Consider the following 27,751-nt stretch of genomic DNA (forward strand, 5'->3'; position numbering starts at 1 on the left):
TATACACGTATATATAGAAGACCAAAAGCCCACTCACTGGTATGTAGCAGGGTCGTAACCCCCGAGTCTCGCCTAGCTACACTCGTCCTCCGGAAACGCCTCATATAGATGCGATACAACTAATTTATTGTTAATCTTAAACACATAACCAAAACCGTGTAATAACTTATCATACGTTGCTCAATTGGGGTGTTTGAATATACCATAGTGGCCAACTCAACACCACGAGCATCCCCATATTTTTAGAAAAATTTTATGGTGTCTCACGCGCCGACCACGCGCAGGCATGTGCCTGGCACATTGACGGAATCTCTAACGGCATTACGGAATATTCCATTTAATTCCTAGAATATTCCGTTAAAATTACCTAATGTCATCAGTATATTCCATCAAAGTTGACAGAATATTCCCTTTCCTTCGCCAGTGACTCGTCGGGAACCGCCGCCAACCTCTGTCTGCAACACCGGATTCTGGAAAAATTTAAAACTTCATTTTCTTATTCATTTTTCAACCAAATTCAACAAATCTTATATGAATTTGAAGCTTTCAACAAGAAGAACATAACCTTACCTAGTTGAAGTCCTAAAACCGACGAAAAATAGTCGGAAAATCCTTCAAAATTTCGGCAAGGTCTGAAACTCTGCGAACTAGCCTATTCCGACATCCAAGTCACTTCAAAACTAACCTAGGGTCCCAATAGAGTTGGTTAGGACCATTTTTTTGACCTTAAAACCTTGAAAAATCTCGACAACTTCCACCCCACCAGAGCTCACGAGTTCTTGGGTTCCCGATGTCCTTTCTTCAAACTAATGGTACCACTAGTCTTGTGGAGTCAAGAGAACAGTGATGATGGTCTTAGAAAGGTCGATCTGTGAGGTTTGGAGGGTTTTCTGCACAATTGGTCTACGGTTGTACGGACGAGAAAGAGGGTTCAAGAAAGAAGGAGAGGGGGAAGGGTTTGGCACATGTTTATGTGACGGGATAGGTCAGAAATAAAAGGTTCTCAAGCCCTAGTTGGGCTATGATGCGAGATTTATACGCACACAAATTAAACCCTCTTTTCGTCAAATTGTAGTATATGTATAAGTAGGGATCGTTCTGGATCGGGGATTAGGAGGGATTGTTAATCACTTGGATTTGACTCAAAAAAACGTAAAAACACAAAATAAATGTATTTCTAACTAATCTAACACTTTAAAATAAATGGGGGATTTGTTTTGGACGAAATTAAACTAAAATAGAAACTTGGAAACAAAACAGATTGTACAAACGAAATTGATGGAATAGAATGAAGAAAAACTAGTTAGAGGGTTCCTTATCCACACATGAACATAAGCATATAATTTGACTCCCAGTTATGACTTCAACAAACGATGAATGACAATGCTCCAAGTTAATTAGGTCCGCTTAAATTAACCTTCAGATTTCCCTAGATTCATTGGATTGAATGGGATACGCATTACAACCAAATTATTCCTAATCAAAGTCTCTCACATGGAATACGCATGATAGAGACATTCAACAAAGATCATTAAGTTCAACGGAAATCATAAACATTGACTAGGCATTCATAACTATGGAATACGCATGTTAATCCAGCCTAGGGTTTACTAAACACAATCGTGACTAGCGATTTTTACTACTCATGAATATAAGTTCATAACGATTAGGTGAAATTCCCTTATATCCTAGCATCAAATCTTAGGCATGCAAATTAAGTGTCGACCCTCAACCCACATACATAAACAAGTTCTTAATCAAAACAGAAAAGTAACCCACATCTAAAGTTCATGAATTCATAACTGGAGTAAATCAAATCATAACCAACATATGTCCATGGCTTCAAATTCGCCTCTAACTAAAAAGAAATTAGTTTCACATGTTTAACATAATTGAATAACAAGTTAAATTAAACATGAAAACAGAAACAAGAAAAGAAAGAACAAATGGATGGAAAGTTAGCTACGGGGTTCATCTCCACATATGTTATACTTGCATAATAAAACGATTTCCAATTGCATTTCAACAAATCATTAATTCTCAACGCCCCGGGTCAATTAGGTCCGCTTAAATTAACCGTCAAGTTTTCCTTAAGTTAATGAATTGGATGGGTTAGCGCAACGCAATTCACAACATTCTCCAAAAGTCCTTTACGTGAAAAGCACAATAAAGATACAATCAAAGATCATTAAGCATCATGAAAACTTTAAGTGTTGACGAGGCATTCGTTACTATGGACTACGCATGAAACTTATGCCAAGAATTCGTTTAACGCGATTGTTTATAAGCAACCTCCACTACTTGTGAATATAAGTTCGTAACTATTAGGTGAAACTCACTTATATTCTAGCGTCATATTGATGCATGAAAATTAAGCGCGCATTCTTAATAAACATTCATAAATAAGTTATCAATCAAACGGTTAAACAAATTGAACCACAACTTATGAAACGCAATTAGAATTAATCAAATCAAAATGCAAGCATAAACATATATTTCGAATCACCCCCTAGCTAAAGGGGGTTTAGTTTATTATAACTTTGAAATCAAAGAAATACCTAAACATTCCAACAACTCAAACTTGAATTGTATGAACGTTTAGGCACTCTTCTCTTCCATTCCTCATACGTACAAACAAAGAGAATTGAATTTAAACATTGAAATCAAAGAAACACCTAAACATTCCAACAACTCAAACTTGAATTGTATGAACGTTTAGGCACTCTTCTCTTCCTCGTTGTTGTAGCACAAGGTCTAAGGATAGTTTGATGGTGTGAATAGTTTGGGGAGTGGTGTTTGGATTAATAGGGAAATGGAAAAATGGTGTGTTGTGTATGAAATGAGATGTCCATGAATGAATGAATGCAAGGGTATTTATAGGAGTAGTGGAGGGAACATATGGCTATGTCATTTGTAGGTGGATGTTGTAGGTGAAGTAGGTGGATGTTGTAGGTGAAGTAGGTGGATGTTGTGGATGTTGTAGGTGAAGTAGGTGGATGTTGTAGGTGAAGTAGGTGGATGGTTGAAATGTGTAGATGATATGTTAAGTGATAAGTGATAAGTGATATGATATGTGGTTATGATATGATAAGTGGTTAAGTGGTGATGATAAGTGATAAGTGCATGTGGGTTAACTAATGAAGGAAATGCATGTGCAATGACAATGTGTTAGAATGGATGTGTGTTATGCATGGCATGATTGGGAATAGGAAAGGTTTAAATGTCCTAAAACTAAAGAGAACAAGGTTCCAACACTTTGGCTCCAATTAGGTCTTCAATTTCGTCCAACACTTTGGCTTCAAGCATAAGCTATCCGTCCTTAGCCCAAAAGTGCTCCAAAATGCATCTTTTTGCTCCTTTAGCCCTTTGGACCTACAAACACACGAAAATAGCTTAAAGTACTAAAATAACTAAAGAAACATAACGTAAATGCACGAGAACAAGCTATTTAAGTCGCATGAATATGCTCCTATCAAATACCCCCACACTTATCTTTTGCTAGTCCTCGAGCAAAACAAAACAAAAGAACACGAAACTAGACAAAACGAACAAAACACAACCTACACCTTCCAACAATCGTATCAGGGACTTCCAATGCACATGACAAATTAAAAATCATTATTCTCACAGATTTGAGCCATCTTTACACTTAAGTACATTCTTACTCATAGTCACCACATACTAGTTCACAATTAAGCATTTAAAACCATGTTTTGAATGTAGTAACATGCCTTAGAGAATTCCCTCAATTTCTTACTAGATGTACTCTCGTTTTTCACACAGATTTTCTGACTACACACCCTACACTAGGTATATGTGAGAAGATTGATGTAATCATAAAAACGAACACTCACATATATGTATTTCAAAGGAAGCAATTTCTGGAGTTAATAAGCATGTTTAGATATGATCTCATGAATGGAATGCTACTACTTAGACGCGAGAACCAGTGATACCATAAGCTCATACCAAGTTCAAACTCCACAAATTGAAATACACAACACTCAAGATAGAAGTCAATGGTTGTAACGGGGCTTGGGGTATGTGGATAACAAAGAAGGGATATGGAAAACAAAGGTTCTTAAAGAAATAGTGAGCAAAGCATTTGAATCAACTTAGAATTCACTTTCGAATGAAAACTCAACTTTTGAACGAAAAGGGAGAATTTAGACAATTTACGCCCAGAATTGGTGTTTTGGAACCTTTCTTCAATCACTTATTCTTTCATTTTTTTTTTTTTTTCAAGCTCTTTTTTCTTTCTTTCTTTCTTTTCTCTTTTTTTTTTTTTTTTTTTTTTTTTTTTTTTTTTTCTTTTCTTTTGAATCTCAAAACATAAACACTTAAACATTCTCTCCCCCACACTTATTTTCTTTCATAATGTAACTCAAAAGGAATTCAATTAAGTCATGCTCGCTATCTTTTAAGAACAAGGGTGGGGATTGTCCTAAACTAGGCTAGGTGAGGAAAATGTGGGTAAACAAAGAATAAAGGCTAAACAAGGCTCAACGGGGTTAAAACTTACAACATATACGAAGTATGGGAAGTAAGGCTATTTGGCTATGGTGGTGGTCACTACACAACTTCTTCTTGAATATGTGTTATGCAAATCAATAACATGCTTTGAATGAAATGGGCATGAGTTCTAGCATTTAGTTCTATCATGATACAATTGCATTCTAAGTAGCAACCAAGCAAGGAATAATGAGATCATGCAACAACTTTAGAAAATAAAGAATCACAGAAAATAACTCTCCAAAGAAAGTAATGGCTCGAGTCTCACAGGGATGTAGCGTTTGTTTGAGTTTCTTCCTTCAAGCATGTTACAAAAACGAATTTTTCTTTTATGATTGCATGTGAAGTCATACATTATAACCATAACCAAGCATATACCAAGAGTAAATCAAACTTTTCTCTATGTTTATAACTCTTTCTAACCGTCATGCAATTATAAACCAAATCCTTATCATTGTGTTGGAAGGTACCCTAAGACAAAAACACACAAAAATGACTTTTAAAACAACTCTTTTTGGGTTTTTCAAAACAATTCTTCAAATTTTTATGGGATTTTTGAATTATAAAACAAAACACACTAAAACACTCTAAAACAACTTAAAAACACCTTAAAACAGCAAGGAACAACATTAGAAGTTATGGTGGATAAAACCCTACGAATTTGCATCAAAACACTTTAGTTACCCCCCCACACTTAAATCAAACATTGTCCTCAATGTTTTAAGCATAGATTCACACAAAACATAAGTAAACACACAAAAAGCAACTAAACATATTAAACATGGCAGAATGTAATTAACAAAGAGAAGAGTTTAGGGACGCAAATCTGGTTATGGAGTGTAAATTCCCTCTTCTCCTTGGTGATTGCATTGAGGCTTTGATCTTTGTGATTCCACAGGCTTACTCTTGAACTGGTTTCTGCCCATCGTTGATTTTCCTTTGTGCTACTTCTTGAACTGGGCAGCAGGATGGTTCTTTTGGTTTCCCCCGAAGGTCTGAGCTTCCTTCTGTTATCTGTTTCTTTGTTCAATCTTTGCAGGAGTGGTCCCTTCTCTGGAAGTGTATCAACCGTTGAAGATGACTACTCGAGAGCAACGCTAGGTAAGCAATCAGGAATAGATTCCAGGCAGTTGGCTCCAGATCGGTAGACTGACTCCAAGTGCCGGCTGATTGCTTCTTTTACTTTGCCATGCAAGTAAGAACAAGGACAAAGAAAAAGACAGGGAAAGAGCATGATATGAGATATTTTTGCTTTTGACCTTGATGATATGAGATACCTTTGCTTTGAAGAAGCGGTGAATGAATCAGCACATGCTTCAATCCGCCGTTTCCTCCTGGGTCATATGTACTCCAGGCATCTGGTATCATCTTTGGGGAAGAAGAAAGAATTGAGTATTTCGAAAGGCTTTGCTGGGAGTGCGCCCTCAGAGGTGAGAGAGAGTTGGGCATTTTCTTCAGGTTTGCCCTGCCATAAAAGACGAAGGTCGACATATATAGAGATAATATCAAGTGGTGGTACCTTTTACCCTTGTCGACAAACGTTTTGATCCCGCAAATCCGGCTTTTTGAAATAGTGGCGCCTCTTCGATCTTTGAATACGCCTCTTCGATTTCTGAGCAGGCGCCCCTTCGCTTTCTGAACGACACGTGGTAGTGCAGATGCGGCTCCTTTTGACAAAGCTGCACACGTCTTCTGAAAAGCAGAGAAAGCATCGCCGAACTTTGCGCTTTGTCGGCTAAAGATGTGTAGTTGCGATGATGGCCTCCACGTGTTTTCAGCTTTGTCAGAAATCTTTTGACAAAGTTGAACGCATCTTCTGAAAAGCAGAGAACGCGTCGCCTAAATTACGCCGGAAATTCCGGCTTTTCGAATTGGTGGACGCGTCGCCTTGGCTTCTTATAGAGCTATCGATCACCACAACAAACACACTCTGAAGAATTCCCATTCTTGAAAATCGACTCCGGCCCTTTGAGAATTAACTCCATCCACCCCATCTCTTTGAACACTTTTGAAAAATGGCAAACCCATCGAACCTTAGCTTAGAATTGAGTCTCAGCAGTGATACGGCCGCGCCGCGTCAAGGTAACGTATGGCGCCCTTCTTTCTTATCTTCTAACGGTCCTCTCACAGGTGAAGACTCCGTGATGCAGGACGCCACAACAGCTACAATAGTAGCTAGGAACCTCCTCACTCCAAAAGATAGTAGGCTGCTGTCAGGACGGTCCGATGAGTTGGCCGTTCAAGAGTCCCTCGCACTTAGTGTTCAGTGTGCGAGTTCTGTGTCCAACATGGGCCAACGCCTGCTTGCCCGCTCCCGTCAGGTGGAATCATTGATGGCAGAGGTGGAAAGTCTTAAGCAGGAGATCAAACTGCTTAAGCATGAGAATAGAAGTTTGCACGTGCTTGCCAACAACTATTCGACGGGCATGAAGAGGAAGCTTGATGAGCTGCAAGAGTCTGAAGGTCGGATTCAAAGTGACCGTCAAAGGTTTTCGTCTTTCCTCCAGAGGCACCTTTTTCCTGGATCATCCAGCGTTTGGCCAAGTATTGAGGCCTCGAATGCTCTATCTTCGATGCCTCCAGCTCCGATGCCTTCCGCTTCTATGTCTTCTGCTCCGATGCCTTCCGTCCCGATGCCTTCCATCCCGATGCCTTCCGCTTCAAGAGTTTTGCCACGTAGTGGGTCTTTAAGTAAACAACCTTTGTGAAGCCTCCATCGTTCTGCCATTTTTTTTTTTTTTTTTTTTTTTTTTTTTGAACATGCTTTGTTTTATTCGGTGCATTGGGTTGCCTCCCAAGTAGCGCTTTCTTTTACGTCTTGCAGCCGGACGAAGAACCCAATCACTCCAGGATATGTTCACGAATCGGATGAGAACTCCGAGTCATAAACTAGTACCTAGAACAAGAAACAAAACAAGATTAAGAAACTGGAATAAAATAAAAACAAACGAAAATAAAACAATCCAAGGGATTAGCAAATTTTCTAATCCCCGGCAACGGCGCCAAAATTTGATGCGAGATTTATACGCACACAAATTAAACCCTCTTTTCGTCAAATTGTAGTATATGTATAAGTAGGGATCGTTCTGGACCGGGGATTAGGAGGGATTGTTAATCACTTGGATTTGACTCAAAAAAACGTAAAAACACAAAATAAATGTATTTCTAACTAATCTAACACTTTAAAATAAATGGGGGATTTGTTTTGGACGAAATTAAACTAAAATAGAAACTTGGAAACAAAACAGATTGTACAAACGAAATTGATGGAATAGAATGAAGAAAAACTAGTTAGAGGGTTCCTTATCCACACATGAACATAAGCATATAATTTGACTCCCAGTTATGACTTCAACAAACGATGAATGACAATGCTCCAAGTTAATTAGGTCCGCTTAAATTAACCTTCAGATTTCCCTAGATTCATTGGATTGAATGGGATACGCATTACAACCAAATTATTCCTAATCAAAGTCTCTCACATGGAATACGCATGATAGAGACATTCAACAAAGATCATTAAGTTCAACGGAAATCATAAACATTGACTAGGCATTCATAACTATGGAATACGCATGTTAATCCAGCCTAGGGTTTACTAAACACAATCGTGACTAGCGATTTTTACTACTCATGAATATAAGTTCATAACGATTAGGTGAAATTCCCTTATATCCTAGCATCAAATCTTAGGCATGCAAATTAAGTGTCGACCCTCAACCCACATACATAAACAAGTTCTTAATCAAAACAGAAAAGTAACCCACATCTAAAGTTCATGAATTCATAACTGGAGTAAATCAAATCATAACCAACATATGTCCATGGCTTCAAATTCGCCTCTAACTAAAAAGAAATTAGTTTCACATGTTTAACATAATTGAATAACAAGTTAAATTAAACATGAAAACAGAAACAAGAAAAGAAAGAACAAATGGATGGAAAGTTAGCTACGGGGTTCATCTCCACATATGTTATACTTGCATAATAAAACGATTTCCAATTGCATTTCAACAAATCATTAATTCTCAACGCCCCGGGTCAATTAGGTCCGCTTAAATTAACCGTCAAGTTTTCCTTAAGTTAATGAATTGGATGGGTTAGCGCAACGCAATTCACAACATTCTCCAAAAGTCCTTTACGTGAAAAGCACAATAAAGATACAATCAAAGATCATTAAGCATCATGAAAACTTTAAGTGTTGACGAGGCATTCGTTACTATGGACTACGCATGAAACTTATGCCAAGAATTCGTTTAACGCGATTGTTTATAAGCAACCTCCACTACTTGTGAATATAAGTTCGTAACTATTAGGTGAAACTCACTTATATTCTAGCGTCATATTGATGCATGAAAATTAAGCGCGCATTCTTAATAAACATTCATAAATAAGTTATCAATCAAACGGTTAAACAAATTGAACCACAACTTATGAAACGCAATTAGAATTAATCAAATCAAAATGCAAGCATAAACATATATTTCGAATCACCCCCTAGCTAAAGGGGGTTTAGTTTATTATAACTTTGAAATCAAAGAAATACCTAAACATTCCAACAACTCAAACTTGAATTGTATGAACGTTTAGGCACTCTTCTCTTCCATTCCTCATACGTACAAACAAAGAGAATTGAATTTAAACATTGAAATCAAAGAAACACCTAAACATTCCAACAACTCAAACTTGAATTGTATGAACGTTTAGGCACTCTTCTCTTCCTCGTTGTTGTAGCACAAGGTCTAAGGATAGTTTGATGGTGTGAATAGTTTGGGGAGTGGTGTTTGGATTAATAGGGAAATGGAAAAATGGTGTGTTGTGTATGAAATGAGATGTCCATGAATGAATGAATGCAAGGGTATTTATAGGAGTAGTGGAGGGAACATATGGCTATGTCATTTGTAGGTGGATGTTGTAGGTGAAGTAGGTGGATGTTGTGGATGTTGTAGGTGAAGTAGGTGGATGTTGTAGGTGAAGTAGGTGGATGGTTGAAATGTGTAGATGATATGTTAAGTGATAAGTGATAAGTGATATGATATGTGGTTATGATATGATAAGTGGTTAAGTGGTGATGATAAGTGATAAGTGCATGTGGGTTAACTAATGAAGGAAATGCATGTGCAATGACAATGTGTTAGAATGGATGTGTGTTATGCATGGCATGATTGGGAATAGGAAAGGTTTAAATGTCCTAAAACTAAAGAGAACAAGGTTCCAACACTTTGGCTCCAATTAGGTCTTCAATTTCGTCCAACACTTTGGCTTCAAGCATAAGCTATCCGTCCTTAGCCCAAAAGTGCTCCAAAATGCATCTTTTTGCTCCTTTAGCCCTTTGGACCTACAAACACACGAAAATAGCTTAAAGTACTAAAATAACTAAAGAAACATAACGTAAATGCACGAGAACAAGCTATTTAAGTCGCATGAATATGCTCCTATCAGGCTACAATGTTTAGGGCTCAAACAATTGAGTCCCACTAAAAAGAAACCAACCCAAATTTCACTTATTCCTTAGTAATATTTTCGCTACGAACCCAATTCGGCCCTAACTTGCGTCAACGCTCTCATGGCGTTGAGTACAATTTGATCACATTAGCGGGAAAAATAATTTAAAACTATATACGTACATCCACGTCAGCAAGCCAACGAGGGCATAATCGTCATTTTCACACATTCGGGGAGAAAATATATATTTATTTGGGACGGGTTGTCACATGTCACCCATTCCCTCGCCAAGTGGATAAAAATATTAATTACATTTTAATAAATTAAAGATAAAATTATTTAAATATTTTTGTAAAAACATGTGGGACCCACCCTTTCTCTCTCTCCCCTTTCTCACATCCGATCTCTTTCTCCTCTCTCTCACATCCTTTCTCTCTCCTCTCTCTCTCACATCCAATTCCCTGAGATTCTTTCTTCCTCCATTCTTCATCTTCATCCTCCAAATTTCACTAACTCATTTCATCTTTCCCAGAAATTTAAATCGGGTGAGAGAAAAAAAAAATCACCACTCTCTTCCTCTTTCCCCAGAAAAATTTCACCTTTATCCTCCAAATTTCACCATTCTCTTTCTCTCTCCTCATAAAAAAGAATAAATTTTGGACCAAAAAAAACCCATATTTTTTTTGTAGGCAGGTCCGTTGGGCCTGGGATGAGGTCAAATTTGCGGATCTAGAAGAAAGAAGATAGAAGGTTGGGATGGGGGGTCAAAGTAGAGGTAGAAGATGCCACTGGCTAGGGCTACGAAGATGATGACGATGAGGGGATAAAAATTGGGGTTGTTCCCGATTCCGAAAATGATGAGGAACTTGTCGTTAGAAGTTAGAAATGGGTGACCCGGGAGTTATCTTGACATTGTTGAGAGAGATTGGGACGTCGAAAGGTAGCGTGGTGACAGAGAGGGAGTGTCCAGAGTGTAAAGTCAAGATCTTGGTGCCAGTGGGCATGGATTTGAGGTTTTGGATTAGGGAAGATGGATGAGTGTGATGGGTTTATAGGGGGTGGATTCAGCGGCAGGGACTTGATGGAGGAGGAGGAGGGAGGGGAGCTCCATGGGAGGGAGGTGCAAATGGACGAGGACATTGGAACGGATCAAAAGAAAGGGGGAGAAAGAGAGAATTATAAGGGTAGGTCCCACATTTTTTAAATAAAAATATTTAAATAATTTATCTTTAATTAATTAATATTTTTATCCAGCTAGGTCAGGAAGTGGGTCCTGCTCTAAGCCACGTCAGCATTTTACAAAAAAAAATTAACAAACAAACTGACCGAGGTCTGACATTGCAACAAATTTGTAAGATGAGGTATGACATTGTAATTTTTAAAACATGAGGTATGAGATTGTGGTTTGACCCATAGTTGAGGTAATTTTGTGTAATTTACCCAAAAAAAAAATTTGTATATCTTTGGTTGGGCGAAAAATTCCTTGATAAATAATTTTAAAGAGAATATAAATAGCCATCTTGACCGCATACATCGTTTTTGCATTTTTTTTTTTATACAAATCTAAACTTTCATGTCAAATTCGTATTTTTTTTTTCATTAGAGATGCTCTGATTTTCTATTAAAATAAAACCCAGAAAGAAGAATCTATGAGTTTTAATTTAATATATCATATTCTTCTGTTAAGAGCTGATTCAAATAAGTTAAACGGATTAAATAAATCAAATTAAAATAACGAATAGGATTAAATAGGAGTATGTGCTGAAAAAATAGTATGTGTTTATCATTTACCTTTTCTTTATAAAACACTTACAACAATACATTAGGTTTACATGTTGTACATTAGGAAAGCTAATAATTATGAATAGTCAACTACATTAGGAAAGCTAATACATTACGTCTTAAGTTTGATTCTCCCCAAATGCGAATTCGAACCATGTTATTACTAGCCCATTGTAAGGCTTAGCCCACCCATATCTCTTAGTGTGGATAATATCGTTTGTTAAAAAGAAAAAAAACTATAGAAAACAAGTTACTAGCCCTCAATTAGCCCTAAAGGACCAACCCATGATGGGCTCACATGGCAACACTACCTGCGTTACGCCAATTCTAGTGTGCATACCGGTCTTTGCAAACCATTTGCGTAGATTGACATACACTGTTGGATTCAATCTCAACCACTGACAACAAATCAGCCAAAACAAGCTTACTTTAAAGGGAATTTTAATAAAAAGGTCATATCGCTATTCACTTTTAATCATAAGAACATTTTTGGTGTGAAAAGTCTATAATGGGTCAAACTTTCTTCTTTGTTTACCCTCATGCCATTATTTCTTTATCATAGTGGGTCCCACAATGATGTTTACACTTTTGTCTGATACTTAAATTAGTACATATGACTCGTTGCATTAATGTACTACTTTTCATCTTTTGCTACTCTGCTACCAGCTCTTCATGCTTCGATCATGTTGTCAATATTATGCAATTCTTCTTCTATCAAATTCTTCCAGTATTGTTCATCTCTTACTTCTATTTCTGCCTCTTTTTCTTTATCTTCTTTTACCTTGTAATACATATCTGATGTTTTGAAATTTTGAGGCTTCTAGTAGGGTTGATGACGAATTTTTGTCTTGTTGTAAATATACATTTCTTCTTCTTCTTCTTCTTCTTCTTCTTCTTCTTCTTCTTCTTCTTCTTCTTCTTCTTCTTCTGCTACTAATATCATATCATACTTAAAATCTTCTAACTCATGTAAAGCTAACATTTAGATTCCTTAGTATCTTAGGATATTTTTGTATGAAGGAGTCCATCTATACATAAATGATAATCTAAAGGATTCTGCATTAATCATGGCTATATGCCTAACTTTTTTTTTTTTTTTAATGCATATTCATATACCAATCTGGAAGGCTACTAATGAAACTTATATAAATTTCTTTCCACTCTTCTAAATAATCTTCTGCTACTTCCTTAAGCTTTTCTAAAAATGATTTTAATTGAGAACTATGGTTGATTAATATTTTATCAAAATAGTCAAACTCTAATAGTAAGGTTGGGATAACTTCTACTACATTATGTTGTTTCTTATACTCATAACTGAAATGTCATGGTCTAATATATCTCATATAACCCTGGCCATATCTACATTAATCTCTGGTTTACAGGTACAACTTTATGTACTATCACAAAGACATGATGAATATATCTTTGTAATAATATACATCCCAGGTTTTGGATCACTGATAGATTTATAAAAAGCACATTGCAATTTTAGTTGTAACTCTTTCATGGACTGTGATGTTCTGCTCAGGATCTCATTTTGCATATCTGGTGGCATTATTCTTAATTTTGCTTTTAAAATTCTTCTAATAAGATATCATCTTTTATTAAGTCTAATGGTATATTCCTAAAATAGTTTTCATATCTCTCTTGTTTTTCTTCATCTTTATGATACCGCTCCATTTCAGCATCTTCTTCTAAAATCTCAATTTTAACCTATCTTTTCTATAGGCTCATTAGCCTCTTGTTTTATGGGTTCAATAACCTCTTTGTCTTTATTCTTATGCATATCAATTTCTATGCCTATTTTCAATTTTCATTTTAAGGTGTTACTTGCATTTTGTTGCATTATAAGATATTGGTGTTCTTGATTCATTTTGGTAAATTGGTTAAGTAATGCCTCATGATCTCTAGAAATGGCTTGGACGCTATGTTCAAGATAATGAATATGATGTTGGTGTTGGTGTTGGTGGAAGTTAAAACCAAAACTATCAAATTCTTGTTCTAAAGCTCTAATTAATTTTTCATGACCTAACCTCATGCTTGGTTGTTTAATTTGAACATTTTAAAAGTTATCTAAGAGAACTTCTTGCTTCTCAGTGAGTCCTAGTACGCTTGGCTTATACCTCAAAGTGGGATTTTTAATTCCTTCAACTAGAGCCCATGCAAGTCCTTATGACTGAAGGACTATAGGTAGGTTACATTTAAGCAAGGCTCGGTTGAATCTTATATAGACTAAAATTGTTAAGGATTGATAATCTATTCTGATAAGTTTAGAGTTGTTCAAATGATCAGAATTCATGCTTAATCTGATAAGAAGGAATTAAGTTTAGAAAGGGACTAGGTTCACAGTCCTGATTTGAATAGAAAAGTTGAGGCTGAATCATGATTAAGTTTTAGAATAGGTTGGAATATTTAGGGAAATACCGAGGAGGCTCAATCCTATCAAAACTCTGCCTCGGGAAACTTGCTCAACCTTAAGGCCTTGCCTATATATATATTAAGAGGCTTCGCAATGAGAAAAAGGATCTTCAACTCAACAAATAAATCAACAGTCTATGTGAAATCTTCTCACACCTACCCTGAGAAAAACACTAACTACTTGCGAACCCATCCTGTTGGCAGACATTCAGTTTGATTAAACATCATTATGTCAACAACCAATGACACCTTCAGTTTGGTTAAACAACACTGGAGCTATAAAACCTACCTAGTTTAGGAGGCCTTCAATTTGGTTAAACATCACTCTTCTCTGTTTGTATGTCTTGGCGGACGAAGAATTCTTAGTTCGTTCATCTTAAGAGGTCACTTCATTAGTTTTCTCAACGAAAGAAAGCTTTCCTAGGTTACTTCATGTTCGGCACATTGAAAACCGAACCATTTATTGAACTTCACAGTCAAAGCAACCTTGTCTTTAGGTTAGTAGAATCCTAGGCTAAGAGTGTTCTTTCCTCAACTATAGTCGCTCGGTCCAAAAGTTGCAGTTTGATTTGACACCACAACCACAATCATCTTACTCACCTGACTCGCCTCGACGGTGATTTGGCATGCCCACATTCACAGCAAGAAGGACATAGTCAGCTCTTAGTTACTCGACCTGCTCACCACGTAGGTTTGGTAGTTTTTAGGGTCAACAACATGGAAGAGAGAATTATATAACAATTTGCCTAATCAATTGATAAACACCAAGGCACCTAAGAAGATCCATTAGAAAGAAAACATACTGCCAAAGAAGAATCACACTAAATCAAAAGAGAATACCAACCTCTCTCCAAAGCCATATAAACAACATGAATAAACCACATACACCATTAACATCAATGATGTTGTTAAGGTGGTGTTGTGTTGCCACTGTGTGTCGTTAGGCACTCGTTATGTGTTGTCACTACTGTAAAGAAAACCCAGATACATTGGATGCTCTGCTCAAACACAAAAAAAAATTGCAACAATGCAAATCATGAGCATCCCCAAATCTCTCAACCTTCGTGTTCCTCTTTTTTATGCTAAACCCACGAACGCTAAACAACCAAAAGCAGGAAAACCACCATGCCCTCAAGAGCCTTCCCTCTTTCAACTTTGAGGCCCCCTAATTTCTTAACAAAAACCAAGGTCATATTTTTAGGGAAGTTTGGAAATATAGCCATTTTGAGAACCTACTAATGAAATATAGCCTATACTATCCAATTGTTATAAAATTAACCAAAAGTGGAGTTTAAAAGGACTTAATTGCCCTTAGGTTAAGGCATATTGAATTACCTTAACGATCTGCCGTACTCATTTAGCGGAACCTGCATTCCACTGTTTCTATGGTTTCATTCGGCCATCTTTCGCAACTTGATTGCATCAACTGTAAAGTTTGCAAAATCTAGACAAAATTCAGTAAAAAAATGTTGTTTCGATCATGGAGTTGCAAAGGCGTGCAGGCACATTCCTCGTATTTCTGTTCCAAAATGCAGAAGCTCTCACACAGACCCAGAGTTAAAATACATATAATTCCAGTAACACATTGTACCACTTCTTCTCGATTCCTCCTCCTTTACATTTTTACTTTATGAATGAGGGTGGTTTCAATAATTAAATCTTCCCAATCAATACCACGTCCTCTCTTTCTCCAATCTATACTTTGACTTTTTAACTTGCTGAAGAGGTACCTCTTCAGAAATGCAAATATCGCTGCGGTCAATTTGCTGCTTGGCAGCATTTATCCTTTCTTTCCTCCTCTTAATTGCCACACAAAAGAAGAAGGCATAGCATCCAATTCTACATCTTTATCTAATTTTCAGATTTGAGAACTTGGGACTGATTTTCTCTTGAAAAGTTGTGAATATTCTGGAAAAAATAGTTGGGAACTTTTTGTGAATTTCCTGGAAAAATAGTTGGGAATTTTCTGGGAAAAATTGGTAGGAAATACGAGTGTTAGGACAAGGAAGTGCGAAAGCGTTGTGTTGGATTGGATTTGTGAGATTTTTCGGCAATAAGGAATATTTCCTTCTTCAACCTGATGGAGCATGGGAGACGAAGACCAGAGAAAGAGAGAAGAGAGAGTTTTAGATTAAGGGTAATTAAGTCTTTCTAAATTTAATTTTGGTTAATTTTATTACAAGTAAAAAAGGTAGGCTATGTTTCATTAGGTGTTTTTTAAAGTGGTTACATTTCCAAATATCCAATATTTTTAACCCTCACAATCTCAGCGTCTTTGGTATATTCTCATCCATTATTTATTTTCCCTACCATTTTATGTCACTCACTTGTCAGTTGAAACAAGAGAATCCCATTTCACTTCAGTGCTCCTTTCAAGCTTGAGAGATTCCAACAAACCCCAAAAGATTGAAACTCTAAATCACTAAAATCTTCCAAACCCTAAAGGTCGTCTGGTATCCTACTAAAAAAAAATTCATCATTTCCAAAAGTATTTCTTAAAACCATTTCTTAAGAGCAATTTTTTATAAGATCCAAAAACTTGTTTAGTATGACTTCAAAACTACTTTTAAATATTAACAATTAAAGAAATAAGAAGGGGAGAGAGAAGAGAAAACGGAGAGAGAATTCAAAGTGAAAAATACGAGAGAGACAGAGAAAGTCGAGGCTTGAGGGCAAGGAGCAAAAGAGAGAGAAGAGAAAGGAAGAGGAGAGAGGAGAGAGAAAAACCAGAACCGATAGGTAGAGAGAGGAGAGAGTGGGAGGAGATAGAAGGATGGGAAGATAGAGGAGAGAAAAGAAGATGTGAGACGCGAGAGAAAAATCATAACATATAGAAAGAGAGAGGGAATTAGAGAGGGAGGAGAGAAAAAATAAAAAGGATCATATAGAAAGAAGAGGAGAGAGACATGAGTTTAAAAAACTTTAAAAACTAATGTTTTGTGTTTTCAATAAGTAACTAATTTTTCAAGTTGGTTTTGAGTTCACTTAGCACTGAGATATGTATGCATGTGTGTAATGCATGTGATTTGGATTGAATATAATTTTGGGTTTTTGGCACTTTCTCCCACTCTCATCCATCCTCATTTTTAAAAAGAATCATACTAAACAAATATTATTGACTTGCGCTCAAATATTATTTTTTAGTGATATTATGTTAAAGAGATTATATTCACACATATCAAATTACTTCCCCCACACTCTTAATTTTTTAATTTTTTTCTATCACGTGTCGGTGGTGTGTAGAATATCAAAAAAATATTTAAAAAAAAATAAAAAGGTGTGAGAGAAGTAATTTGGGGTGTATGAATATAATCTCTCTGTTAATGTTGTGGAACTAAAATCTCTCTGTAATTTCTTTTCATTTAGGCACCAAGAAACTGGCTACAATTACTTTGGTTCCACAAAATTCTGCCCTAGCTAAAGTTGGTTTGGCAGCTTAAGGCTTGCTTAAGACTTTATCGTTAGGCTTTTCGGCTTCGATTCTAATATGAGTACTGAGGACTTAGCAGAGCATTCATTTATGCATCTACCTTCTTCAGCCCAAACCGATGCTAAAGCTCTACCTCTATAGTACCTCACTGGTTCCCTACTTTATTTACCTCCATGAACCATCATCAGGGATATTTTTGGAGTGTGAGGATATATATTTGAATTTACTACACCAAGGGATAACTAAATGAAGCTGGTTCCACATCAATCATTCTCCACCGTTTTTCCCTTTCTCCCGGAAACAATCTTAATTGGAAAGATTCAGACGCGAATAATAGAAACCTTCCAACCTCTACAATCCAAAAAAAAATTTCCCATTTGTATACGGATCAAATCAAGTGGAGTTGCCATGTAAACGTAAAAGAGATAGATAATCATGATAGTATGCATTTTTAAGAGAAACATACCTTCTGCGGCCACTGTGCACTTCTGTTCCAAACAGACAACACATGGATCTTGACATGTAGATAAACAATCATTGTTCCTCCATCCACATTCTCTGTAACCGGCAGCCAAACAAGAGAAACATAATAAGCAGACAAGTTATTAAGAAATCTACTTGCAATATATAATGGCAAGTGAAAAGTATTTTCTGCTTCAACCACATCCATGCATTTCATTTGCATAACCAGGGATTAGCAATGAATTTATTGAAGGGGTTGCTAGAGAAAAGTTAGGGCAGGAAAAAGCCTCATTTTATACAAAAGAAAACTTAAGGGGTTATTCATAATTAAGCCCTTCATTCTTACACAATTTATTTAAAGTCACTATAAATTTATAGTTGGGTTGTTTTTTTTTTTATCTATATTTAACATGATTTATTGACTGAAGCAAATCAGAATTACAACAAATTTTGAATGGAACCAATTCAGAAATAACAAATAATTGGGTAGCAAAAAAGTTGGTCAATATATCTAAAAACCTATACTCACCTAGCAATCTTCATAATGCTCATAAGGGGAAGGGATAGGTATGGTGAAGGAAGAATCTGAGACTGGCCTTCTTCTTCAGTGGTAAGGATTTCCTCAAGCCAGTCTCTATGCCACAAACGAGCCACCATCACAGGAGTCCACCCGTAAACAAGGGAAAACATACACCAGGGGTAAGTTGAAAGTTTGTGGTTTAGTAAAGGACCATAAATAAAAGTAAAAAAGGGAGTCTTAATCATAAGGTTAAGATTGTGACTGCAGATAAACAACTGATATCACATCAAACAAGATCCATCATAATAAGACACAAATTTTACAGCCCCATGGCTGATTATTAAAACTGTGCATCTATCTAATTAATTATTGACTTCACAGTCCAAATTTACAGGTTACTTGCCAGAGTTAACATAATAAAAGCACTACATTACTCAGAGAGAACGTGTGAAATTATAGGGAACACTGCCTCAATTGCACTTAAAAGCCACAGAGCAAATAGCCCTTTGGCTAAACGACACCTCTTGTCACCTTAAGTACAAGTGAACAAGGGTACTGACAGGCTTTTAGTGAACAAGGGTCCTGGCTAAATGATCATCTCCTGCCATGATCAAGAATAGTTTGATCACAAATAACTCCAACAGGACTCCAATGTCGCATGTTGACTTCTCCCAATCACGAAAAAAATTAATGAGTTTGAGAATTGGGCACATGTATACAAAGTTCAAATCTAACACTCACATTTACGTCCACAAAACAAAGGTCAAAGTATATAAATATGCCAAAGTTTGAAACAAATAAAAAGTCATTGGAATCCGTTACATACCCATTCGCATTTTCAGCACTTAGACTGGAACCCTGGGAAATCAAAATCTGAACAGCAACGCATAAAATTAGTAATAGAAAAACATAAATGTCAGTATGAGATGTAACAAGATTTACTTCTAGTCCTGTGTAGAATAAAGTACATACTTAACAACATTCTGCATTTCCTCCACATGCAGCATATTGTAGGGCTGTGCTTCCAGCACCTGCAAAGTTGTCAAAATGGTTTAGGAAATACATCCGAATGACCAGACCAGCAAAATCATATTGGACTGACAGAAACATTTAAACATTAATGTTTAAACATGAAAGTACATTAACAGGAAGTTAAGCAAAGTATTAGGAACTTGAATACATCTGACTCTGCTATAGTTTTCTAAACAACACCAGAAATGCAAATGCATTAACTAAATTCACCTGAAGACTTGGAATATACGTTATATGCATGATCCAGTTCCAAAATTACAATACAACTCCGTAGATTTGCTAAGGCGACCAGATAATGATAATTGCTGAAAAACGGCAAATAATAGATTAACTTACCTATTAGATCAACTGTAGCTCCGTCTTGCGCAGTTACCTTAGAAACAGATGCCCCTAAATCCAAAAGTAGTTGTACACTTTCAATGTGACCATTAAGTGCTGCCATATGCAGCGCAGCGATTCCTCCATCAGCGGGCCTATTAATTATCTGGAACAAAGCACTGGTGCGCAGAACATAGAAGAGGAATCAGTAAAGTGTATAGGGAAAGAAAAAAAAGAGGGTGCAAAAGGAAATGGTAGTGGAAGTACTCATGATTAAACTCTGTGATTGATTCTTCATTGCTATCAGCATTCCTTAATGTAGTCTGTTTGTACCATACTTGACCAATCCCGAAACTACTAAGCACCGGTCAACAGCATACCGTCAAGGACTCACAAGACTTTTCCTCCAACTAGGAGGCCAATCACAACATGGCACATGTCGGTATCAGAAGCCAATCACAGCGCGACACGTGTTGATATCAGAGGCCAATCACAACACGACACATGTCAATGTTAGAACAAAACTAGAAACTCTCTTCTATAAAAGGGGATCATTCTCCCACAATAATCCCTAATGTCATTTGTACTAAACTATTCACTAGAACTCACTAAAAGAGAGGTTGAACCTATGTATTTGTGTAAACCCTTCACATCTAATGAGAACTCCTCTACTCCGTGGATGTAGCCAATCTGGGTGAACTACGTACATCTTGTGTTGTTTGCTTCCCTATCTCTATTCATTTACATACTTATCCACACTAATGACCAGAGCAACCTAGCGAAGGTCACAAACTTGACATTTTCTGTTGTACCAAAGTCCTCGCCAATTTTGTGCATCAACATTTGGTGCCGTCTGTGGGAATCGCACTTATTCCTACTCTCTCCAGCTTTGTCAAGCTGGTTTCCACCATTCGTACACATTCTTTCGACCAGGCACCCCTCTCCAACATGGGGAGTGAAGGGAGCCATAGCACGCAGAACGACACCCCCCTCGCACTTAGTGCAAAGCAATGAAAGAAAGAACGAAAGAAGTTTGCTCTTCAGGCTAAAGTAGATGAGCTAGAGGCTCATAACAACAAGATAGCGATAAAGAATGAGATCCTCCAGGAGCAGTATGAGAAGCTCTTCAGGATGCTCCATGAAGCTAGGCATACTCAAACACACGAACTCATCATCCCTGAGGAAGTCAACCACCACCTGGGTGTCCCCCAACACGAGGGATCACCTGCCTTCAACATGGATATCCCTAATGGGGAGCAAGTTACTCATCAAGGTGTTGATCAACATGAGACCTCTCTCGACCCAGCTGCTTCGACCCAAAGCAGGAGAAGTGGAGGAAGGCACCTTCTTGCAGAAAGAGTAGAAGGATCAAAAGCCGTTTATCGTGACTGTCGGGACTTCCTGAGGCAACGTCGAGAGAACCCCATCCACATAAGCTCGAAGGTCAATAACCCAAGGGTTTTTGAAAGATTCAGTCATCTCCCATGCCCCAAGCTAACTGCCAATCTAGGGAATGAGCGACATGTCCTAGAGGAATATGAAGGTATAGGGGACTCGAGGGCGTTTCGACCGGCTTGCCCTGGAAGTCAGTACGGTGAGTCCAAAGAAAAATCTCATGCCCTTGATCAAGCTTTCCTACTTCCAAGAGGAGATGGAGACTTACGGAAGAAGGATCCAGCAGTACCTGACTCCACTCAGGACCCCTTGTCCTACAACTCCTTGAGGAAGTAAACAAATTGAAGGCCGAACGTCAGGCCAAAATACCTGACTGGAACCAACCTAGGCCTGGCCTTTTTACAAGGAGGATCCTCGACACCCCCTCCAAGCAAAGACAAAGCAGAAGCTTGGCTTATAGCTCAACACTGGAAGGGAGGACCCGATTGAACACCTTAACCTCTTTGAGTTCGCCATGGTATATTGGATGCACACCGATGAAGAACGATGTCTTTTCTTCCCTTCTACCTTCTCTGGTGGAGCTCTGAATTGGTATTGTCGTCTTTCACCTGAGACAGTAGACTCATTTGAGGAACTGAGGAAACTGTTTATCTCTTACCACATCTTCCAGACAGATCGCTTGCATTCCGCAGATGACTTGTACACTATTCGCCAAAAGCCGGACGAGCCACTACGAAAGTATGCCGGCCGCTTCAGCCATAAGTATTCTCGCTGCGCTAAGGCAGATGACAAGACCGCCCTCAAAGCCTTCACAGCAGGCCTACGTGATTGTTTCTTCAAGTACGTGATCAATGCCAACACTTGGAAGACTTACTCTCGGGTGATGGCACAGGCTTACAACCACGCCTCCGCCGAAGCAAGGACATACTAAGGGAACCCCCATATGGTTAACCCCTATCAGCAAGTGGGAAGTGGAAGTCAAGTTCTACCAAGTAAGGAGATCATGGCCATTCAGACACCCATTGCATCATCTCCTGCCTCATTTAGCTACTTGCTAAGTCACCAATCGTATATGTCTCTTGGTAAAAGGAAGAATTTTTACTCTTAGCAAACTTATTACAACAAGAGGGATAAAAGTTCGTATGAAGACAACCAAGGGTGAATGTACCCTTGACTATTATGACTATGGGGCCAAGCCTCATTTTTTCAAAGTGGAAGACTGGGTACTGAAAGGAATGTTATTATAAGAAGGCATACACATTACAAATGTTTTAACTTTCAACCACTTGAGATCTTTTGTCACACAAGCCATTCGGCAAATATTTAAAGAAGAGGGAATTCAGACAACTTATTTTGAGTCTTTTGCATTCCTAGCACTAGAACACTTGGTCTACGCTGACCTACCCCTATACTCTAACTCAGAGCTTCAACATGCGTACTTTGACACGAAGTATGTGATACTAAGTGTTACAACCAACATGGTTCACATATCGAAAGCATGGATCCCTTCATGCATAGCAAAACATTCATAAGCATCACTCATGTCAATAAACATGAACATCATACATTCTAACACATTCATACATAAACATTATACATTCCAACACATCCATACATAAGCTAACTGTGCTTCGAAAGGGTTCAACATACTTTGTGTCATTCGACACTTGCTACAATGTGCCTCGACACCTCGCCCTTATTCTCACCAACCAAGTGATGAAATGTGAAGAAAGAACTCATCTTCATGTCACCAACGAGGTGATGAAATGTACAACCTGTACTCTCCTTCATACCATCAACCAGGTGATAAAATGTACAACCTGTACTCTAATATCATTTGGCAACTTGCCACTCATGCCACCAACCAGGTGAAGAAGGAACTTATTTTCATGCCACCAAACAGGTGATGAAATGTACAACTCGTACTCTCCTTCATGCCATCATCCAGGTGATGAAATGTACAACCCGTACTCTAATATTATTTGGCAACTTGCCACTCATGCCACCAACCAAGTGAATAAGGAACTCATCTTCGTGTCACCAACCAGGTGATGAAATGTACAACCCGTACTCTAACATCATTTGGCAACTTGCCACTCATGCCACCAACCAAGTGAAGAAGGAACTCATCTTCGTGCCACCAACCAGGTGGTGAAATGTGATGAAAGGTGATAAAGGAACTCACATTCGTACGACTAACCAAGTGATGAAAGCAACTCACCATTCATTCCACCAACCAGAAGACGAGTGGTACAACTTGTACGTGTGAACTCCTAGCATTCATAAATAATCAAAAACCCTCAAGCTTTACAACTCAACTAGGGGAGCACTTATGCCTAACAAGAGTTATAGTCACCAACAAAGTCTTATTGCAAGCCAACAATGGCTTCAGTGCATGGTATACGAAGATCAAGCTCTTCAGCCCTCTTACATCTGCTTTAGACATTTCTCCTCTGTAACAGTGCAAACACTACAATTCTCAAAAGCTTCACACACTCTTAATCAAGATAGTGTGAAGCAAAATCAATTCATGGTGCCCAACAAAACTTCAACCTCAAAGCTTCACCTACAAAGCTTCAACATCAAAGCTTCACCACAAGAGCTTCAACAAATGAGGGGCAACAACAAATGTCAAAAGCCTTACACACTCTTGATCAAGATAGTGTGAAGCAAAATCAATTTATGGTGCCAACAAAGCTTCAACAAGTGAAGGGCAACAACAATTCTCAAAAGCTTCACACACTCTTGATCAAGATAGTGTGAAGCAAAATTAATTTATGGTGCCCAACAAAGCTTCAACACAAAAGCTTCACCTACAAAGTTTCAACATCAAACAAAGTTTTAACAACAAAGCTTCATCAATGGAGAGCAACTACAATTCTCAAAAGCTTCACACACTCTTGATCAAGATAGTGTGAAGCAAAATCAATTTATGGTGCCCAACAAAGCTTCAACACAAAAGCGTCACCTATAAAGTTTCAACACAAGAGCTTCACCTACAAAGCTTCTACACAAAAGCTTCACCTACAAAGCTTCAACACAAAAGCTTCGCCTACAAAGCCTCAACACAAAAGCTTCACCTACAAAGCTTCATTAATGGAGAGCAACTACAATTCTCAAAAGCTTCACACACTCTTGATCAAGATAGTGTGAAGCAAAATCAAGTTATGGTGCCCAACAAAGCTTCAATACAAAAGTTTCAACACAAAAGCTTCACCAACAAAGCTTCAACACAAAAGCTTCACCTACAAAGCTTCAACCTCAAAGCTTCACCCACAAAGTTTCAACACAAAAGCTTCACCACAAGAGCTTCAACAAATGGAGGGCAACAACAAATGTCAAAAGCCTCACATACTCTTGATCAAGATAGTGTGAAGCAAAATCAATTTATGGTGCCAACAAAAGCTTCAACAAGTGAAGGGCAACAACAATTCTCAAAAGCTTCACACACTCTTGATCAAGATAATGTGAAGCAAAATCAAGTTATGGTGCCCAACAAAGCTTCAATACAAAAGCTTCAACACAAAAGCTTCACCTACAAAGCTTCAACACAAAAGCTTCACTTACAAAGCCTTAACACAAAAGCTTCACCAACAAGCTTCAACACAAAACCTTCAACACAAAAGCTTCAACACCAAAGCTTTACCCACAAAGCTTCAATACAAAAGCTTCAACACAAAAAGCTTCACCTACAAAGCTTCACCCATTAAAAAAAAATATCAAAAATTCGAAAATAAAATAAAAAAAAAAAAAGAAGAAGAAAGAAAGAAAGAAATGAGCCTAGGCCTCCCCTTCTTTGGGCCTAACAACTTTCATACCAAATATATATGAAGGAGGAATTTTGGGCAACCACTTAGAAAGGAAAATTGTGAAGTTTTGTTTGGAAAATTGCCTACTAGCAAGACACCTCCCTCTTCAACTCTCTCGATTGGAGACTTAGGGGACTCCTACCATATACCACTACACCTTGGTACTCAGAAATTTTGCGACTACTCAGTGCCTTGGATTTTTCAAGTCCCCAACCAAGAAATCTTCCTCACTCAAGAAATTAAAGGAGCATTACTTCAACCTACAGGGTCCACCCACGAAGTTTCAACATGCAAACTTCAACAAAATAAAAAATCCAGGCTTGGCATCATTGCTCTAATTGAAGAGATCGAGAAGCCTCAACAGCCATTTGCCAACACTGTTGTCGAAGAATAAAGCTTCACCATACCACATCTACTACTTTGTCAAACAGCAAAAGTATTCCATATCATCAGGATCGAACATACTCCAGGTTTGATGGACTTGTTTTGACCCTCAAATTCTAGAGTCGGCTCGCTCCTTTGGAGGAAACCAGAAAACCCTCCAGCCCAGTTCAAGAATACACCTGTGGAAAGTCAAGTACAACAAAGCACGTGCCGATTCGTTCGTTTTCTCCAAAAACAAGAATACCTCATATCATTTCTTCTCCCTGTTTCTTCTCTTTATCCTTGTTGCTGAATGAGAGACAGGAAGAATGAGTACAATTAGCCGGAACCTAAGATTAACTTACCGATCTGAGACTGATTGCTTGGAACCCTGATTGCTTACTTTGCCTGTCACCTCCTTCAGCAGATCTCCTCGCTTAGAGACTTGGGGGACTCCTACTATATGGTTTGTATCGCACTTGACCAAACCCGAAACTACAAGTAAGCTTCAAATGAAAATGATACATTACCTTGTGCGTCAACGCCAACTAAAGATACCATTCCTGGATGAAGGAAAAGTACTTCCAAGAGAAGATGCCACATCTACTTACAGGACAAAGAAGGCAAGTGAAGGTGACACCACACTTCGGTACTTGGAAGTTTTGTGATTACTCAATGGCTTGGATCTTGCAAGTCCCCAACCGAGGAGCTTCCCTCACTCGGGAACTTAGGGGAGCACTGTTTGTACCATACTTGACCAATCCCGAAACTACTAAGCACCGGTCAACAGCATACCGTCAAGGATCCACAAGACTTTTCCTCCAATTAGGAGGCCAATCACAACATGACACATGTCGGTATCAGAAGCCAATCACAGCGCGACACGTGTTGATATCAGAGGCCAATCACAATACGACACGTGTCAATGTTAGAACAAAGCTAGAAACTCTCTTCTATAAAAGGGATCATTCTCCCACAATAATCCCTAATGTCATTTGTACTAAACTATTCACTAGAACTCACTAAAAGAGAGCTTGAACCTATGTATTTGTGTAAACCCTTCACAACTATTGAGAACTCCTCTACTCCGTGGACGTAGCCAATCTGGGTGAACCATGTACATCTTGTGTTGTTTGCTTCCCTATCTCTATTCATTTACATACTTATCCACCCTAATGACCAAAGCAACCTAGCGAAGGTCACAAACTTGACACTTTCTGTTGTACCAAAGTTCTCGCCGATTTTGTGCATCAACATAGTCCAAAAATCCGGAGTGTCGGTAATGTAATTAGCCAGAAGGAGTCTGATGCATCGAGAATGACCATTCAAAGCAGCAAAGTGAAGTGCAATACCGCCATTCAGATAATCTGCGATAATTTTACCTGACCACGATAATTCCTGAGATTGATATCAACTCCAGACTCAAGCAATAGAGAGACTATCTAAACACAAGGAAAAAAATACAATCACAATCCTATCACATAAGCAAAACCGCAACGAAATCAAAATCTTATTAGAGTTATACCTCATGGTCGCCCTGAGTTGCAGAATAATGGAGAGGGGAATTGCGTACACCGAAAGTGGAGTACCTTGCCAGGCGAGGGTTACATTCCAGCAAGGCCTTGGCTTCTTGAACATCGCCATCTCTTGTTGCTGAAACTAACCGCTCCCCGGATGCTGAACATCCAAATGAATTTCCCATAACGCTTAGAAATTTCATGTCCCTCAAAATATTACAAACCCAACAGATGGGGATTTACAACGAGCAATACATAGTACACCAAATTTTTGGCTATTTGCTCCACACTTGCCTTATTTTCCTCAAATGTCAGACATCAAATCCTTAATCCATCCAATAAACAACACATACAGATATTGATGTTGTTGTCTGCAGATTAGTTAAACATTTCGACAACTTGGAGAAAACCAACAAAAGACAGACAGGAACGTTAAAACCTTATCGAAATCAAAGCCATTGTCTCCTCCACAGAATCAAAGCTTTTCAAACCCATTCAATCTTCCATTCAAAACAAATAAAAAATCTTCAGTTTCCACTCAAAGCAAAGAATCTTCCTCAATCCCCCATATTTTTTTTATCCGATAATCAAAATCTTTAAAACCCAGATGGAAAATCTCCTTCTGGGTTTTAAGGGAAGCTGATCAAAGATAGATGTAATGAATGAAATGAAGATTATCTTCAAATGGGAGAATATTATTTTCCCAAGAAAAAAAGAAAAGAAAAAGAAATAAAAAAAGATGGAAGTG

General features: G+C 38.0%; 1 pseudogene; it reads right to left on the bottom strand.

Annotated features, from left to right (window-relative positions):
- Positions 1 to 376: 376 nt before the first annotated feature.
- Positions 377 to 27,751, bottom strand: LOC137732870 (E3 ubiquitin-protein ligase XBAT32-like; annotated as a pseudogene).

This window comes from Pyrus communis, chromosome 4 (assembly GCF_963583255.1).
Source record: "Pyrus communis chromosome 4, drPyrComm1.1, whole genome shotgun sequence".
NCBI classification, from domain to species: Eukaryota; Viridiplantae; Streptophyta; class Magnoliopsida; order Rosales; family Rosaceae; genus Pyrus; species Pyrus communis.